Genomic DNA, 12213 nt, shown 5'->3' with positions numbered 1-12213 from the left:
TGTGTTACGCTTCTCTTTGCTTATGACTCTCTCGGAGAAAAATCTGAATGTGCTGTTCTATATCAAAAACAAACGGAGATGCTACTGGGGAAAGTATTTCAAGGTGAACCTTTAATTGTGTGGTCTCAGTTCCAAAAGAAATGACTGCCTGAGCATAGCATGACATAAACTGAAATCTGACCTTAAAGTATACAACTCAGACTCACCGCATAAGCATAAGAGTGGAAAAGCCCATTTGCATGATTGAGGGCAATCTTTTCTCTTTATAGGAAAGGGCCCTGCGTCCTAGAGAAGTTAAGTGGCTGGTCCACACACTATGGGTAGTATAAATGGTTATGGGCTGGACTTCTAATCAAAAGATTGGCAGTTCAAGCCCACTAAGAAGCACCTGGGAAATAAGTCACTGGCACGAATTCTCAGAAAGAAGAGCCACTCCTTTTTTCTCTTTTAGCCCATTATTACAGAATTTTAATCTAATAAATAGGGCATATTGTATCCTTCAGGTGGGTTTACACATTCTGAATGGTATCTAAGGAAATATTAAATATCAAAAAGTAGTAAGAAGACCTAAAATACCTCAGAAAACAATAGAAACCCCTGCTAATTTATTTGCAATCTTCAGTTTCTAATCAAATGGATGCCTATCAGATCAGATAAAAGTATTCTTCACTGGCAAATTTAAACGGGGATTGCATTTCTATGGTGCCCAGTTTAAACACACCTACTCTCTGCTCTCTGCGAGGTTAGTGTCGGGAAGGAAAGCTCGCATTAAAGTCCGAGCAGATGTCCCGTCTCTTCCTCCTCTCGCGCTTGGCTGGAGTTGGCGGTATCATCACCAATCTACTCTTAGCACTCAGCTTTTGGATCACTGCCTTAAAAAAGAATAACATTCAGAGAAAGGCGCTGGCTCAGAAATCCCGCTTCAAATGGGGGCAATCTTTCTTGTGCTTAGTTGAACAGAAATGCGGGGAGGAGCAGACAGGTTGGGCAGGCACATGGCTAACCTAATTTCTCCTCTTTGAGTGGGATTGAGGAGCTTGTCTCCAGAAGGAGACAGGGAGTCTCCCCACTGGGCACATACCTTGCGCATATGGTGTGTTCTGTGAGTCCCATCTTGTTTCCATTTCCTTCCGTAGAGGCAGAGTACCTATTTCTCGAATGGAATGGTGATCCATGGTGTCTCTGCTCTTTATTCTGTCTCTCCCAGGCAATTGTAACCAAGCAGGAAAAGCTGACATGGTTTCCTCCTAGTTTAAACATGGGGATGGCTTGTAGCATCTGTTCCAGTTGGTGGAACGATGTTTTCATTTTATCTGAGCCTACTCTGAGGAGTCTTTTTTTTTACAGTTTTCAGTTTGGTTTTTCTGTTGTCATTCAGCTTAGTCATGTCTATATATTATGCTTCAAACGAGGAAGCAACGTCCGTTAGGGCACAAAATTCCACCGCAAAAAATGTGGGCTGTATTCTGCAGGAGCGGGAGAACGGCACATGCATTTTCCTTTCCACAATGAAGGCTTGTCACTTGAACATGAGAAGGTGGCTCAAGTAGTTTCAAAATCAATGAAATGCCTGGTTTTTGAAAGAGAGGCGGTATTCAGATTAAAAAAAAATTCTGCCCTAGCAGGAACTAACTGCTCGCTGTCTTGATGAAGTGTCTCGAAGCTCCCTGGGCTTCTCCTGTAGCAGGAATTCTGGGTCTGAAATGAGATCAGATTTTTAAGTTGCTACTAAGTGAACATCATTTAGCATTTTCATTCCTCTGAAAGAGCTCATCAAGTAATTGGCTGCTAATAGCAGGCAGCAGGATGACAAGCAGAATGAGGCATGATGAAGCTAATGAAAATTTTAAGTCGGCTCTGTCTTCTGTAGGCCTGGGAAAGGTCTATCAGAGCAATGACATTTCTCACCGAAAATGACCCGCCTCCTAAAATGATCAAAACAGAGAAATGCAGAAAGCAAGACAAATCTTTTGGTTCCGAAGAGCCTAGTCTTTTCCCAGATTCATGGTAATAGCCCTTTTTAATGCTATTTATGGCTCAACCTTGACAATTTCAAAAGTAAAGAGCCCAAGATGAAGATGTCCGTATCTGAGGAGGATGGCTCTTGTCTGGGGCGAGGCAGCTAATCATAGCTATTCTTTGAAACGTTCTTAAAGCCATCTGCTTTCGCAGGGAGCCCTGTTGGAATCGTGGTTACATGTCGGGCTACTAACCGCACGGTTGCTGCACAGGAGAAAGACGAGGCTTCCTGCTCTGGTAAAGAGTTATCGTTTGGGAACCTCATAGGGGCAGTGCTACGCTATCCTATAGCATCGCTATGGGTCGGCATCAACTTGATGACAGTGGGTTTTATGTTGTTGTTTTTAAATCTACTTCCAGGTATTGAACCAGGACGACTTATTGTTGAACCTGTGCCAGGAGGTTTTCCTTAGCCCATAGTTCACTTCAATTGTGTGAAGGGAGGAAAGGCATTTTCTTAGAAAGATGTCCCTACAAATCACATCCCGAGACAAGGAGAGAACTACCTGGAGTTGGAATGGGCTCTCTTTGTTTTGTTCTGTTTTGCTTTTTGTATGAAATGATCCTAGAATGTAAGAGAAAAGGTGTGAAAAAAAACCTGAGGCACAGAGTAAGTCAATAAAAAGTGCATTACTGAGTTGGAGAGTGGGGCTTCCTTTTTGTCTGGAGAGCTTTTGCGAGACTGTGTACAATGTGCTTCAGTATTGCTTTGCCAGAGGTTGAGCTATTTGCCCATCAACTCATCAACGTGTGGGCTGAGCAAGCTCCTGTGATGCCGGCAGGCAGAGGAGTGTAGCTCAGGACCTGCGTTAGGGGCACCAGTTCACCTGCGGCTGCAGGTGAGCTCAGATTGGTTAATGAATGTAAGGGAGACGGCATCAACATTTCCATGGTTCATCGCTAGTCATACTCAGATTCTATTAATGATTCTTCAAGATAGTAGCCAGTCACTCTAAGAAAGACATAACTAGAGGTTTAGAGGAACAAAACCAGTCCTACTGGTGCAGTTGGTCCTTTGACATAAACGATATTCGTCCTCTCATGCATACATCGGAATCATCTGAAGACCTTGTTTACACACAGATTTATAAATCCCATCCTGAGAAAGGACCTATATTTTTCTTTCCTAAACAATCCAAACAAAATAAGGATGCTCACAGTGCTTACCCAAAGAGTTATCTTGAGGATTAAATGGAAGAGCTTGGGCCAGAGTCATAAGGAAGGCTCAACCTTAGTTAGATCAGGAAACCATAGGGGGATCGGTTGCTGGAGCAAAATGAACAAGAGGAGAGTGGAAAGAGATGATTTAAGCATGGAAATGAGGGACATATTGATAGAACTGAGAATTTGAACTTGTACAGGACAAATTGATAGTACTGAGAATTTGAACTTGTCCTCGGAGAGTGAGCAAGAACCACTGGAACGTTTTGAGCTGAGGACGACAGTGGTTTTATTTATATAAGAAGGACTACCCTTGTCTTCTAGAATGCTCCTTAGAAGCAAGGTTCCATCTCACATGCTTTGGACATGTGATCAGGAGTAATTTGTTCCTGGAAGAGGACACCATGCAGGGTAAAGTAGAGGGGCATGCAAAGAGGAGACCTTCAACCAGGTCACCTGACACGGGCTGCAACACATGTATCTTGTGTTCTGTTGTACTAAGTCAGCGCTACCTCTATGGCAGCCACCACCATCACCACCACCATCCTTTCTGCTGTGTGGAATGTAGCTGAGTCAAATCAATGGTAGAACTAAGAAGGCTAGTGTGGAGGTTATTATAATTTGGGAGAGGTATTGAGAAGCTATATTAGTATAGAATTATGGAAAATTGGTAAGATTCTAGAAAATACTCCCAAATAAGAATTGCCGGGATTTGGTAAGGGGGTTGGAATATAGGGTGTTTGGAAAAGATTTAAGGATTCCCTCATGGATTTTTCCTAAAATATAATATAGATTCATTTATTCAATCAGAAAATAAGGGGCAGAATATTTTTGGAGGAAAGATCAGAAAATTTGTTTGGGAAATATAAAATTTGAGTTACTGTTTTTCAAAAATCATTTCATTGGGGGCTCATACAATTTTTATCACAATCCATACATCCATCCATTGTGTCAAGTACATTTGTACATTTGTTGTAATTGCCATTCTCAAAACATCTGCCTTCTACTTGAGCCCTTAATATCAGCTTTTTCCCCACTCCCTCCTCACTACCCTCTCCCTCGTGAAGCCTTCATAATTCATAAATTATTATTATTCTGTCATATCTTACCCTGTCTGATATCTCCTTTCACCCACTTTTCTGTTGTCCATCCCCCAGAGAGGAGGTTATATATAGATCCTTGTAATCGGTTCCCTCTTTCGACCCCACCTTCCCTTCACCCTCCAGGTATCGCGACTCTCACCACTTGTCCTGAGGGGTAATTTGTCCTGGATTCCCTGTGTTTTCAGTTCCTATCTGTAACAATGTACATCCTCTGGTCTAGCCAGATTTGTAAGGTAGAATTGGACCATGATAGTGGGGAGAGGAGGAAGCATTTAAGAACTAGAGGAAAGTTGTATGTTTCATCATTGCTATGCTGCACCCTGACTGACTCCTCCCCACAACCCTTCAATAAGGGGTTGTCCAGTTGCGTACAGATGGGCTTTGGGTCGACACTGCACTCACCCTCATTTACAATGATATGATTTTTTTGCTCTTTGATGCCTGATACCTGATCCCTTCTATACCCTGTGGTCACACAGGCTGGTGTGCTTCTTCCATGTGGGCTTTGTTGCTTCTGAGCTAGATGGCCACTTGTTTATCTTCAAGCCTTTAAGACCCCAGACACTATATCTTTTGATAGCTGGGCACCATCAGCTTTCTTCATCGCCTTTGCTTGTGCACACATTTGTCTTCAATGATCATATTGGGAAGGTGGGCACCCACTGATATGATATATTGTTCTTTGATATCTGAGACCTAGTCTCTTCTACACCTCGTGGTCACATAAGCTGGTGTATTTCTTCCATGTGGACTTTGATGCTTCTGAGTTAGATGACTATTTGTTGACCTGCAAGCCTTTAAGACCCCAGATGCTATCTATATCTTTTGATAGCCAGGCATCATCAGCTTTCTTCACCACATTTGTTTATGCACACATTTGTCTTCAGTGATCATGTCGGGAAGGTGTGCATCATGGAATGCCAATTTAATTGAACAAAGTGTTCTTACATTGAACAAAGTGTTCTTGCATTGAGTGAGTACTTGAGTGGAAGTCCAATATCCATCTACTGCCTTAATACTAAACCTATAAATATATGCACGTCGATCTATTTCCCCACCATCCTATACAAATATATTTACAAATATACTTGCCTGTATTTAGACCTCTATAAATACCCTTTTCTCCTAGTTCTTTTCTCTATTTCCTTTTACTTTTCTCTTGTCCCACTATCATGCTCAGCTTTCATTTGGGTTTCAGTAATTTCTCTCAGTTACATTACCCTTGCCAAATCCCTACTAGGCCTCTCATACCCTTTATTCCACTAATTTTGGATCACTTTTTGCTCCCCTGTCCCTAGGTTGGTCAACACCACCTCCTTACCCCCGCTTTCCCCTCTCCCATGTTCCCCTGGAACCATGGGTCCCGTAGTTTTCTCCTCCAGACTGTTCATCCAGCCTATCTTATTTAGATAGATATGTAGAGATAATACTATTCACCAAAAAACAAGGCATAGCCAGACCAAGTGACGAATGAGTTCACAGCAATGGCAACAGAAAAGAAAACCATACAAGAATAAATAAACTAAAAGGAAAAAAAAATTTTTTAATTTAAAAAAGAAAGAAAAACCTGTATATAGATCAAGGTCTTAATTTTGACCTCTATGCGTGTCCTCCAGACAAGTCTGATGGGGTGCCACGCTCTGGCCCCAGAGTCTATCCTTTGCACTCCCTCGGGAGCTCTCTGCTCCCCCCATTGCTCTGCTGTATGCCTTTAGTGTTTTGCCTCTGTGTCACGGAGTCAGTCTGGGCCAATTCCAACCCTAAGTCTCCAGTGTTGTCCCCTGTAGGGACATGGGTTAGCGAGGGATGTTGTGTCTCATAGTGGGATCAGGCATATGGTCCACTCTGTGCATTGGCTGTTCAGAGTAGGGACATCATTCTCCTGGTCTCGTGGGCCAGGATGTGCTCCACTCTCTCTTCCTTCCCCTTCATTTGCTCCTGTGTGCTCTGATCACACATGTCCCTCTCCCCTGGCTGCAGCTTGAGTGCTGTTCTCTCAAGTAAATTCTTCTGGGGGGAGGGGTAGTTGTCCAGGTAGCTGGTATGGGGGTAGAGCACTCAGGCCCCTCCATTGCTCCCCTCTCCATGCTGGCATGCTTCATTTGCATCCAGGAACACTGGATTTAAGTCTGGTCCTTCTTTCCCTGTGGAGACACAAACAATACCATCCCCTTGGATGGGTCAGTGCTCTATTCCCCCACCACAGATCTCTTTTTTTTCCCTTTCCCCCTCTGCCCCCTCCTTTTTTAGTTGGCTACCATATGTACCCCTGGATATGGTCTGGCCCCTGCCATACTACCTGGAGTGTTTGTACACAGTAGCTTTCCCCCCCTGTCCCTTTTGCATTTTTCTTTTTTTTTTTTTAATAACCTTACCTCAGTGGACTCATGTTGTACTTGTCCTTTTGTGCTTGGCTTACTTCAGTTAGCACAATTTCCTCTAGTTCTTCTCATGCGGCAATGTGCTTCATGCATTCACCACTGCTTTCTAGCGATGCATAGTACTCCATTGTATGTATGTACCACAGCTTTTTAATCCATTCGTCTGTTTATGGAAATTTGGGTTGTTTTCAACTCCTTGCGATTGTGAACGGTGCTGCAGTGAACATTGGAGCACAGATGTCTGGCTATGGTTTTTTTCTTGCCTCTTCTGGGTATATACCCAGTAGGGGGATTGGTGGATCATATGGTAGCTCAATTTCTATCTGTTTTGGAATTGCCAAATCGATTTCCATAGTGGCTTTACATACCTACAGGTCCACTAGCAGTGGACGAGAGTCCCTATCTCACCACAGCCCCTCCAACACTTGCTGCTTTCTGGTTCTTTTGAATTGGGCTATCTTTGAGGGTTTAGGTGGTATCTCATAGTTGTGTTGATTTGCATTTCTCTTATGGCTAATGATCGGGGACATTTTCTCATATTTTTATTGATCATTCAGATTTCAGATTCTGTGAAACTTCTGTTCAGGTCCTTTGCCCACCTTCTCAGTGGGCACTTAGTTTTTCTCTTATTGTAGGCCTGCAAAGTATTGTCGATTTTAGTAATAAGGCCTTTGTCTGATGCGTCATTTCTAAAGATGTTTTCCCAGTCAGTGGGTTCTCTTATTACTCTCATGGTGAATTCTTTCAATGTACACAGGTGTCTTATCTTCAGTATATCCCAACTGTCTATTTGTGATTCTTCTGTATTTATATCCTTCCTTGTTTCTGATAGCCTATGTATTCCCTGTGCCAAAGTTCTCAGGGTTGTCCCAATTCCCTCATTAATGGCCCTAATTTTGGGGGGGTTTATCTCAAGGTCTGTGATCCACCTTGAGTTTATTCTTGTGCATGGAGTGAGGTAAGGGTTTTGCTTCATTTTTCTGCAGGTAGATATCCATTTTTTCCCCAGCACCATTTATTGAATTGGGCATCTGCTTCCCATTTAATATTTTTTGACTCTTATCAAGATCAGTTGCCTGTGTGCTGATGCTTTTATTTCCGAGTCTTCAGCTCTTTTCCATTGGTCTGAATATCTGCCGTTATACCAGTACCACACTGTTCTGACTACTGTGGCCGTACAGTACGTGCTAAAGTCAGGTAGAGCAAGCCCTCCCACTTTGTCCTTCTTCTTGAGGAGTTCTCTGCTAATTCTGGGCTTCTTCAATTCCATATGAAGTTGGTAATCAGTTTTTCTAATTCTTTGAAGAAGGATGGTGGTATTCATATCAGGATAGCATTGAACTTATATAGTGCCTTTGGCAGAACTGACATCTACTATATTGAGTCTGCCAATCCACGAGAATGGGCTATCCTTCCATTTGTTGAGATCACTCTTGGTTTCTTGTAGTAGTGTTTTATAATTTTCCTCATACAAATCTTTCAGTTTTTAAGTCAGGTATATCCCTAGGTATTTCAATTTGTGCTTGGCTATTGTAAAGGGTACTACCTTTTTAATAGCCTCTTCTGTGATCTTGTCTGATGTGTAGAACTGTCTGATAGACTTCTGTTTGTTGATCTTGTATCCTGCCACTCTGCCATATTCCTCTATTGCATCCAACACTCCATTGTGGACTTTAGGGGATCTTCAATGCATAGAATCATATAGTCTGTGAATAATAATTTTGTCTCTTCCCCAGATGAATACCTTTAATATCTTTTATTTGTCTTATATTATTAGCTAGGACTTCCAGTACAATGTTAAATAGGAGTGGGGACAAGGGGGGATCCTTGTCTGGTCCCCCTTTTCAGTGGAATTGTTTTCATCTTTTCTCTGCTAACTACGTTAGCTGTTGGTTTTTCATATATAGTTTGTATAATATTGAGAAATTTTCATTGTATTCCTCTCTTCTTGAGTGTCTTAAACAGGAATGCATGTTGAATGGTGTTGAATGCTTTTTCTGCATCTATTCATAGAATCATGTGGCTCTTATAATTTTTCCTGCCAATGTGGTGAATAATGCTGATGGTCTTTCATATGTTGAACCATCCCTGCATCCTTGGTATGAATCCCACTTGGTCATGGTGAATTATTTTTTAAATATGCTTTTGTATTTTATTGGCCAGTATTTTGTTAAGGATTTTTGCATCAATGTTCATTAGGGGTATTGGTCTATACTTCTCAATTCTTGTGGGATCTTTTCCCACTTTAGATATCACAGTTATACTAACTTCATAGAAAGAGTTTGGGAGTTTTCCATCTTTTTCTATGTTTGGAAGAGTTTGTGTAGGATTGGTGTCAGTTCTTACCTGAATGCTTGGTAGAATTCTCCTGTGAAGCCATCTGGCCCAGGAGATTTTTTGTTGGTAATCACTTGATAACCTTGTCTATTTCTTCCATTGCTATGGGTCTGTTGAGGTTCTTGACATCCATCTGGGATAGTCTAGGGAGGAATTGTGTTTCCAAATATTTGTCCATGTGGAATTCATTAGAGTATAGGCCTTCATAGTATTCTTTTGATGTCATTAGGGTCCGTTGTAATGTCCCCTGCTTCATTCTTCATACTTGCAATTGTCATTTATTCCTTCCTTTCTTTGGTTACGTTTCCCAGTGGTCTATCAATTCTGTTAATTCCTTCAAAGAACCAACTTTTAGCTGCATTTATTTTTTCCATCATTTTCTTGTTTTCCCTCTACTGTATCTCAGCTCTGATTTTTATTGTATCTATCCTCTTGCTAATAGTAGGCTTGTTCTGCTGACTCTGCTCTAATTGGTGTGCGTTTTGTGCCAGAATATCATCCATAAGTCTCTCTTCTTTTTTCATGTATGCATTTATTGCTTTCAGCCTTCCTCTGATAGATGCGTTAGCTGTATCCCAAAGGTTTTGGTATGTCATCTTTGAGTTCTCATTGGTTTCTAGAAACTTCCTGATTTCATCTTTGAGCTGGGTCAATACCCACTCCTTTTGCAATAGAGAATTGTTCATCCTCCAATTGTTTGCCCTTGTTTTCTTCACCATCCTTCTGTTAATTTGCAGCCTTATGACACAATGATCGGAGAGAGACATCGATATAATCTCTGTGTGCTTGAACTTACTCAAGTTTGACTTGTATCCCAGTGTGTGGTCTATTTTCAAATATGTGCTGGGTGGGCTTGGAAAGAATGTGAATTATTTTTTTGCATGTGGCTGGAAAGCTCTGAAAATATCTATCAGTTTAAGTCATCCAATTGTGCTGCTTAGATCTGTAGCCTCCTTGGTGAGTTTCTTCCCAAATGATCTGGGTTTGTTTTTTTTTTTTTTTTCAGAGAGTGGTGTATTAAAGTCACCAACTATAATTGTTGAGCCTATGATTTATTTTTTCATCTTTTGGAGTGTTTGATTTACAAGTTTTACAGGTCTCTCGGTAGGTGCATATATATTTATTATACTCACTGGTTCTTGGCCTACTGTTACCTTGAACATTATATAGTGCCCCTCCTTGTCTCTTGTTATGACCTATATCTTGAGGTCAAATATGTCAGATATTAAGATCGCTACCTCTGATTTTTCCCATTATTTGGTTGATATATTTTCTCCAGCCTTTAATTCTCACCCTGTTTTTATCTGCAAGCTTGAGATGTGTCTCCTGTAGGCAGCAGATCGATGGGTTTTGCTTTCTGCACCAGTCTGTTAGCCTCTGCCTTTTAATGCCTGAGTTCAGGCCACTGATATTCAGTGTTATTACATTCATCTGAGGACTCTATGATGTCATGTTGTACCTTTTGTGTTGGGTGTTTTCCTACCTACCTATCTTATGAGCTTGTGTTGTGTGTGTGGTTTATGTCTGCCTTCTTTCCACTATTGAGCGAATGCCATCCTGGGGGCTGTTTTCTCTTTGTTTCCCTATGGATAGAGTTTCCCCCAGTCATTTGTAGGACCTCTGGGTTTAGGCAGGAGAGTCTCCCATGGTTTGAAGGTGAGAACCCCTTGCTGCTTGGTATATTGAAGAGGACTGGCTGATTTCTCCAGCTGAATTCAAAGCCAACAAATGCGGGTGGGAGCTCCCCCAGTTGGGTCTTCAGTGTTGCTAGGCAGAGGGGAGTGGCCTGGAAGCTGCTAGTGGCTTGTGGCAGGAAAGAGAGTGAAAAGAGAAGAAAAAGAGAGAAAGAAGAAAACAAAGACTGGAGCAACAGTGCCAAGCAAACTAACATCCACTCACACAGAACTAAAATGTACAGACCAAACAAAAGTGAAAACAGTAAGAAAGAGAAAGGAATTAAAAAAATAAAACAACAGAAAAGGAGAACTGACTGCTGAGACTGTGGCAAGAAAGAAAGAAGACTTATAAGAAGAGGATAAAGGAAGAAAATGTGAAAGAAGAACACAAAGAAAAAAGAAAAAGAAGAAAAAAAGAAAGAGAAGGAAAGGGAATTTAAAACATAGATAAAGAGATAGCTGAACCTTGTGCCCTGCTGTGTGCAGCACTGTCTCAGGGGAAGGCTGTAGCTCTCCCCACTGGGTGGGCAGAGTTATCCTAGGCAGAGGGTAGGGGTCTGGAAACCAGCAGTGACATGTGGAAGGAAATAGAGGGAGATGAGAGAATCATAAAAGCAGAGAGAGAAGAGAAGAGAACAAAGAAAGAAGAAAGAGAAAGAGAAGAAAGAGAAAGAAGGGGAATAACTCAACTGTGCTCACTAAGATTGGCTGTGATGGTAAAGAGGGAGGAGCGAGAGAAGGAGGAAATAAAGAATAAAGAGATAGCTGATCCCTGATTGTCCGACTGAGGGGCCAGAGGGGTTTAAACCCTGCCCCACAATGGCAGGTTGGTGTGCCCTTTTAATGTAGGGACCCAGTGGTGTTGGGAAGAATTGCCCTAGTGGGCAACATCACCTTATAGGTCTGAAGGAGGTTTCCTCAGCAGCGTGGCGCACTGTAGATGGCTGTCACAGCTGTCTCATGTAGTGTACAACACTCCCACAGAGGGCAGGCTGGTGTTTGCCCTGCTATTTGGGTTGAGGGTAGTGACCTGGAGGATGGAGGGTAGTGACCTGGAAGCCACTAGTGGCGTATGATAGGAAAGAGAGGGAGAAATGAGAAAAGAGGGGGAAAAGGGGGAAAAGGGAATAAGAAGAAAGAGAAAAGAAAACAACACAAACCTGAGCTCATTGAGACCAACTGGTGGGAAAGATAGAAGTGTGAGCGAATAAAGCAAGAAGCAGATAACTGAGACTTTATCACCTGTCCATGGGACTGGAGGAGTTTCAACTCTTCCTCAAGGTAGCAGGGTGGTGTGCCCACTTGATATAGGGCTCACAGATGCAGGGTGGGATTATTCTCAAAGGCAAGATCACACCAGCAGCCAGGCATCAGTTCCCACTGTGGAACTGAGCCCTGGAGTTCACTGGTATACCTGCCTTGTGCTATAGGTAGTACTACATCAGGGGCAGGGAGTGGGAGGGGGGGGGTGTTCTCACAGCCCTGTGTAGGGCCCCAGGACAGGCAGGATCTCCCTAACTGTGTGTGCGGTCACTG

The sequence above is a fragment of the Tenrec ecaudatus genome, chromosome 5 (assembly GCF_050624435.1).
Source record: "Tenrec ecaudatus isolate mTenEca1 chromosome 5, mTenEca1.hap1, whole genome shotgun sequence".
Classification (NCBI taxonomy): domain Eukaryota; kingdom Metazoa; phylum Chordata; class Mammalia; order Afrosoricida; family Tenrecidae; genus Tenrec; species Tenrec ecaudatus.
This window is presented reverse-complemented; position numbering follows the sequence as displayed.